The sequence below is a fragment of the Martes martes genome (genome assembly GCF_963455335.1).
Source record: "Martes martes genome assembly, chromosome: 16".
NCBI lineage: Eukaryota > Metazoa > Chordata > Mammalia > Carnivora > Mustelidae > Martes > Martes martes.
Genome location: NC_137904.1, coordinates 9,786,622 through 9,794,350, shown reverse-complemented (window position 1 = coordinate 9,794,350; position 7,729 = coordinate 9,786,622). Strand labels below are relative to the sequence as shown.

The window sequence follows — 7,729 nt, the reverse complement described above, 5'->3', positions numbered from 1 at the left end:
GCAGACCCTAGGGAAGCCAGACTGTAGAAGGAAGTAGGAAGTTGGAGACTGTACTGGTAGAGGCTCTTTAGTGATGGGACTCAGCACAGCTTTCTTTTTTTTTTTTTATTTATTTTTATTTTTATTTTTTAATTTTTTTAAATTTTTTTATTTTAATAAACATATAATGTATTTTTATCCCCAGGGGTACAGGTCTGTGAATCGCTAGGTTTACACATTTCACAGCACTCATCATAGCCCATACCCTCCCCAATGTCCATTTCCCCCCACCACCCTCTCCCGTCCCCCCTCCCCCCCGCAACCCTCAGTCTGTTTCTTGAGATTGAGTCTTTTATGGTTTGTCTCCCTCCCAATCCCATCTTTTCATTTTTTCTTTTCCTACCTCCCCCTAAGCCCCCCCCCGCCTTGCATCTCCACTTCCTCATATCAAAGAGATCATATGATAGTTGTCTTTCTCCGATTGACTTATTTCGCTAAGCATGATACCCTCTAGTTCCATCCACGTCGTCGCAAATGGCAAGATTTCATGTCTTTTGATGGCTGCATAGTATTCCATTGTGTATCTATACCACATCTTCTTTATCCATTCATCTGTTGATGGACATCTAGGCTCTTTCCCCAGTTTGGCTGTTGTGGACATTCAGCACAGCCTTCTTCAGCAAGAACTGCACAGAGTACCCTCACGGGGCTGGGGAGGGGGTGGGGAGAGCAAGGGGAGGGAGAGTCTGAAGGTTTTCTTCTTGCTACCCACGGACCTCTCCACTTCAGGGAAGAGTTTTAAGAGTCATGGTAGAGAGCAGAGGAGAAAGGCCTGCTGGGATGAGACCAGGTGTGCTTGAAGAGGCTATCCCCTTGCAGCCGTCTGGGGAAATATCAATGGTGCAAGAATTAATAGTAATTACCACAACTGCCGTGGAATAAAAGTAGATACAAGGAAGAGTCACAATCATGATCACATTTAATCCACAAGAGAGCTCTAGAAGGCAGATGCTAGCATCTTCATTTCTTGGGCGAGGAAACTGAGGCTTATGATGGTTAAGGTACTGGCCCAGGGCCACACAGCTTGCCTGACACCAGATCTGCAGTCTGGACCAACACTTCCGGTCTCTGCTGGTTCTGTAACTTTATGATTCAAAATCTTTTTTAAAAAATTTCTTTCTTTTGAAAAAATATTTTATTTATTTATTTGACAGAGAGATCACAAGTAGGTGGAGAGACAGGCACAGAGAGAGAGAGGAGGAAGCAGCCTCCCTGCTGAGCAGAGAGCCCGATGAGGGGCTTGATCCCAGGACCCTGGGATCATGACCTGAGCCGAAGGCAGAGGCTTAACCCACTAAGCCATCCAGGCGCCCCTATGATTCAAAATCTTAAAGTGAGGTTTTTATTCAGAAGTCGAAAAGCAATCTGATACTCATCAATAATATCCCCATGGCAATTGCCCATGGTTCCCCCAACCCCCTCTGCTGCGTTTTATAACCTAATTACAAGTCTCAGCGTTATCGTTGGCAGAATAAAGAGGACATCTCTTTTTGGAAAATGAAAAAGCACTCCAGGTATAAATAGCTGTGGCTTAAGAAAACAAATCGAAAGCAGAGGAAGCGTGAACAAGGAGGTGCATTGACAGTTGGCCCTAAAAATAGTTAATACGCTTAGTGGCACAGAGTAAAGCTGACTTCATAACATTGCAGGCCGTTATCAGAGGAATCTGCCCGTGCTGGCTTCATGAAAGCTAAAGGGGGAGACCTCACCAAGCTAAGCCACCAAGTCATTGTTTCTTGGGCAGATTTATACTCTTTCTCGAAGAGTCTTTCTAGTCAAGTTGGTAGTTTACAAGTTCAGCCAGCCCGCCTGCCTCCAGGTCCAGCTCGACCTCACCTTGCTCAGCCATGCAACTTCCTAGAAGGACTGAATGGTTACGCTATTTTCAATTTTTTACTAGCCACATTAAAAAAAAAAAAAAAAGAAGAAGCAGCAGCAACAGCAGGGGAAATGAATTTCAGTAATATATTTTATTTCTCTTGGTATCTCCAGAATATGATCATTTCAACATGTGATCAATTTTCACAATTATGAAAGAGGTAGTTGACTGGTTTTCATCCTGCCTTTGGAATCCACTGTGCATTTTACACTGCGCATGGCCGCCGTTCAAGAGCTCGTCGCCATGTGTGGCTAGTGGCTGCAGAGCTGAATGGTACAGACCAAGAGATCAATACGCATCGACACAGAGGCTCGTAACCATAATGGTGAGAGGAAAACAACAAGTTTCTCAAAGGAAACAGAGTGTATTATTCTTTATAAATGTCTCAAATGTGAAAATGAACACTATGTATTGTGCATAGATTCAAGACGCTTATATAAAAGTGTTTTTTTATTTTTTATTTATTTTATTTTATTTTATTTTTTAAGATTTTATTTATTTATTTGTCAGAGAGAGAGAGAGGGAGAGAGAGAGAGCGCGAGCACAGGCAGAGGCAGAGGGAGAAGCAGGCTCCCCGCCAAGCAAGGAGCCCGATGTGGGACTTGATCCCAGGACGCTGGGATCATGACCTGAGCCAAAGGCAGCTGCTTAACCAACTGAGCCACCCAGGCGTCCCAGTGTTTTTTTATTTTTAAAAAAAGATTTTATTTATTTCTTTGAGAGAGAGAGAGAGAGAGAGCACAAGTAGGGGGAGATGCAGAGGCAGAGGGAGAAGCAGGCTCCTTGTTCGACCTGGGGCTCCATCCAAGGGCCCTGGGATCATGATCTGAGCCAAAGGCAGATGCTTAACCTACTGAGCCACCCAGGCACCCTTGTAAGTGTTTTAAAAGGAGCTAAAGGCTATACCTCACATGCATGGGACAGGGGATTAGCATATAACAGCAACTTTCTTTTCTTTTTCTTTTTCTTTTTTTTTAAGATTTTATTTATTTATTTGACAGACAGAGATCACAAGTAGGCAGAGAGGCAGGCAGAAGGAGAGGAGGAAGCAGGCTCCCTGCTGAGCAGAGAGCTCGATGCGGGGCTCTATCCCGGGACCCTGAGACCATGACCTGAGCTGAAGGCAGAGGCTTAACCCACTGAGCCACCCAGGCGCCCCAACAGCAACTTTCTGTGTAGTGTTAGATTTCTTTTATAAGAGGACTTGAAGCAAATTGGAGAAGTATGAACAATTGCCAAATGTGGGAGCAGGCAAATACGGGAGTTTGGTACATTAGAATCCCACCTTCTGTTTCTTTCTGGTTGTGGGAACTTGGACAAGTCATTTCACCTCCCGTGCCTCAGTTTCCTTATCTGCAAAATGGAATCACGACAGCACCTACTTAATGGGGCTAATGTAAGGGTTACAGGAATGAATGTGTGTAAAGAGCTTTTTGAAGTGGCCCCTAGTAAGAACTATGAAGTTTTAGCTAGAATGGCTGCTTTTTAAATTTTTCCAAAAAAAGCCTTATCATTATTTCTTATAATAATCTCCACAAACTGTTACTACAAGAAGAAATTTTTAAAAACCAGTCTGCATCCAAGAAGGGCACTTTGAGCTGCTCTAAGTGGACCTACGCCACAAATACCTGTGAATATGCTTGTGATACATTCCTTCTACGTGAAGTCCAAAAATAGTCATTCCTCTGTCAGACGGACATCGTGGGGATTGTTAAACCCATCATGCCATTGAATGACTGGGGGCTTTTTCATCAAAGCTATATTCTTACGTATGATTCATCCTTTTCTCTCATTGCTTGGAGCCTCGGGCAGGTTGGAAAAGCTACATGATACTTTGATTTTGTGAGTTAAAAAAAAAAAAACAACAAAACCCGGGCAGCAATCATTGCTCAGGCCAAACGTAGTTAAGCCTCTAGCGGGAAGAGGGTCCCTTTAGCCACAGTTCCCTGCTTCACCGGCAGGACAAAAGCCTTTTCCTCGTGTGTGCGTCCTGCGGATGGTCTTTCTTCTCTCGGAACGGGATTTGATTCTTTTCTTTGTATTCCTTTCAACCCGTCCTCTCCTTACTCTGAGACTGTGATGCCCAGTTTCTCAAATCACTTATGTTAGGTTTCATTTCTTGGAAGCACTCATTTGGGGGCATTTCAGCACACAAACCTGACTAAATGTCATTCAGACTCTAAATTTTCTCTGTAAGACTTTTCCTTTAGTCCTTATTCCTTCTTGTTTTTCGTCAGACTTCCGCCAGCTTGCTTTCTTTCTTTCTTTCTTTCTTTTTTAAAAGATTTTATTTATTTATTTGACAGAGATCACAATCAGGCAGAGAGGCAGGCAGAGAAAGAGAAAGGAGGAGGCAGCCTCTCCGCTGAGCAGAGAGGCCGATGCGGGGCTCGATCCCAGGACGCTGGGATTATGACCTGAGCTGAAGGCAGAAGCTTTAACCCACTGAGCCACCCAGGTGTCCCCGCCAGCTTTATAGAATAAAAATGAGGCAATCCATTCCCAGAAACTGTTTTTGTTTAAAATGGTCACTACTGTTGTGATTCCATATTCTTTCCAATGTCTTTACTAAGTCATTCTCTAATTATTTGTTAGCCAAGGTTTTTGCTTGTTTGTTTGTTTGTTTGTTTGTTTTTTCCCTGCCAGCTGCTTCCGCATAGCCTCAACTTTAACACCTTCTGTTAATCCTTTTTTTTTTTTTTTTAAATGTCCTTTTTCTCATGATGGCCTTTCCGGTTTTTCTCACTCTTCTTTTTTTCTTTTTTCTTTTTTTCCTGGAAGTTACTTTGTTTCTTTCATTGGATTTTCTGTAAGTCTTTTGCCCCTTGGTTACTAACCCCAGTTACAAAAGTATAGTTAAAAATTACTCTGTGGGGCACCTGGGTGGCTCAGTTGGTTGAACCACTGCCTTCGGCTCAGGTCATGATCCCGGAGTCCTGGGATCGAGTCCCGCATCGGGCTCCCAGCTCCATGGGGAGTCTGATTCTACTTCTGACCTTCTCCCCTCTCATGCTCACTCACTCTCTCTCTCTCTCAAATAAATAAATAAAATCTTTAAAAAAATTATTCTGTAACTGGAATTTCTGAGGCGGATAGCATGTGTGGCTGGTGTTCATAGTTTGCTCCTGGCTGGGCTTCCAGACCTCCTGGCATGGGCGGAGATAGTCTGTAACTACAGACGTTTGGAACATCCTCAAACTAAAGATTCTAACAAGCTCCAAGCTGGAAAATGGAAGAAGCATGGAGAGGGAGCAGCATTTGCCCCGTGTCCTTCATACTCTCCTTACAACATGCCTTTGAAATGTGGCCCTATGAGCTGTAAACATTCCTGCCAGGCCTTTGGCTCGAACAAACTGTGCGATCCTGGGAGCCGTCAGGAAACAGCCGTGGCCTGTCCATGTATTATGTTTTGGGCACCAGTTTGTGCTGAAGACTGTGCCAGGATGCATGAGACTGGCAGGAGGAAAGAGAAAGCTCCAGGCTAAACCGCAGGAGAACGGACGTGTCGGTTCAGAGTTAGAAGGGTCCTGGTGCTTGTCTCCCGTGGTCCCCCCATTTTGCAGATGAGGAGGCAGGGCCCTGGGGAGACAGGATGACTCACTTCAGGCCGTGCAGCCAGTTGGTAGAGGAACCAGGACACAGACTCGGGAATAAGTATGTCGTGCTGACATTAGGAAGAAACCAGAAAGCCGAGGACAGATGTAACGTTGGAATTTCCAGCCTATTTATGCTGGAAACTCCCCAGCACCTTAACAGGCTTTAAGTCTGTATTTTAAGTCTGTATTTTAAGAAAATACATGTTGTCGTTGCCGTTCCAGCTTTGGAAAAATCCAGGGCTGGTAGTAAGGAGACGGCTTGAACGTAGCTCTCGAGTTGCCAGGAACAGGCGTACAAGGGTGTCGCCCCTCTGGCAAGCCATTGCCGGTTTGCGTAAGTCTTGATTTTCCAGGTGGCCTTGGTGACAGTTGGCAAGGGGGACTGCTTATGTAACCGCCTGACTAGGGATTGCAGCAACCGCAGGAAACAGGCAAGTGTGGGAAGAGCCAGCCCCAGCTGGGGAGCCAAGGAGCCTCCTGTAGGTGAAGTTCACCGCTGGCTTAGGAAAGCTTGGCCGCCAAGCCTGTGAAAAAGCCAGGGGCGGCCTGAGTGCTCCCAGGAGGCAGCAGTATCCTCCAGGTCAGCCCCAGGACTGCATGCTGGAGCCATGCTCATTTCCTGGCTCAAAGCTCGGTTTTCTTGTAGTGTGGTTCAGTGCAGAAGGCACAGAGTTACAAAATGAATTTAAGGAGTCGTGAGAGGAGGCCAGGAGCCAAGAAGCGATCCTTAGTAAGCGGGCAGCCCTCATCTCGTAGTGTCAGGCTGCTCGCGAGGACAGAACTGGAGAAGGGGCGAAAACCCGCCTCTGCCCAGTTCTAGCTCCATGACCTCGGGGCGAGTAATTCACTCACCTTGTACTTGGGCGTCTCCATGGTAACATCTCCCCGCCTGGGCATCCAGGGATGAGAGAACACCCTTGGCCGGTGTCAGGCGCTGTGCCTGGAGCTCAGGGGGCTCCAGGAAACTGAGTCAAAGGTGTGATTCCTCCCCATTTCTTCAGGCAGCTCCCTGTTCTTTCCTCTTAGGTCTGAGTTTCCGTATCTCTAGAGTTGTCCACACGCAGCTCCGAATCAGCCAGGAGTACAGGAAAAGAAAATTGGAAATCAGAGCCGATGGAAGTCATGCTGCACGTCTTTTTTCCCTCCGCACTGTCGTATTTCAGCCGTTGTTTTGATGACCCGCAGGCTCACAGCATCGCCATGGGTCTAACGCTGCTCTGATGAGAAAGGTTAGGTGTTTGCTAATATTGACTGATGCCTGCCCGGAACCAGGCCGGGGGCTTTGAGGGGGTGAGGGCTGTAAGAAGCGGTGTGGGCCTTGGGAAGCTTTGAATCACGTGGGAGAAGCAATATTGCACAAGCGTCAAGGCTCTCTGGCCTTAGCCAAGAATGCATTTCTGGAAAGAGATCCTTGCTTACCTTCTGTCAGCTCCTCCGCCGGGCAGGTGCCGCCGAGCCTGGTCTGAATGGTGTGGGCCCTGCTGAGGAGCTCGGCCTCCTGCTCCAGGGCCGGGGAAGACAAATGTGCCCAGAAAGCAGTCTTAAAATGGCCTTTGTGGGAAGATAGACAGGAAGACAACTGCAGTTTGTTTGCTAAGGAAATGGGAGGCCACACCAGATGGCAGGATACAGCTGAAGCAGATCTGGGGATTGGCACAGCTCATTTTGAGAAGCTAAAAGCACACAGATGACAAAAGGAAGTCTTCCAAAAGCTGAAGTTGAAATCCCAATGGGTTCAGCCCGCCCTCCTCCCACCCCACAGCTAAACTTCTAAAAAGCAAATCAAATCGAAGGAGAAAGCCTATAAGCGAAGGAAGTTATCTCATAGTGGTGGAGAAATCTCAGAAAAACCAGTAAAACCAGAGAGAAAAGCACATCCTTCAGGATGGCGCTCCTTTCCTCCCCCAAATCCTTGCTGGATGCTCGGCACACGAGAGCTCTCTCCCTTTTCAAAACTTGCCATTTGCCTGCAACTGTGTTTGGCATTTCAACCAGCTGGTAACACATCCGCCGTCCTTCATGCACCCAACTATGATTCCCGAAGAACCTGCTGCGTGCAGTGTTCATGAATGAGACAGGCTTGCAGCTCCTGGAGATCTGGCAGCAGGCAGGGGGCCCAGGGTAGGGATGGGGGTGTGAGCAGGTGGAGAAGAGAGATTTGGAAATAATCTACAGTGCAAGGTGAACCTTTCTTGCAAAAACATTTTTTTCTCTT

At 46.6% G+C, this 7,729-nt stretch overlaps 1 long non-coding RNA gene across 1 annotated transcript; it reads right to left on the bottom strand.

Annotated features, from left to right (window-relative positions):
* Positions 1-154: 154 nt before the first annotated feature.
* On the bottom strand, positions 155-7,151 carry LOC308356669. The gene is made up of 3 exons (XR_013968118.1): positions 6,934-7,151; positions 6,367-6,731; positions 155-862 (listed from the first exon to the last, which is right to left on the bottom strand). It is a non-coding gene; the product is annotated as an uncharacterized lncRNA (long non-coding RNA).
* Between the last annotated feature and the right edge of the window lie 578 nt (positions 7,152-7,729).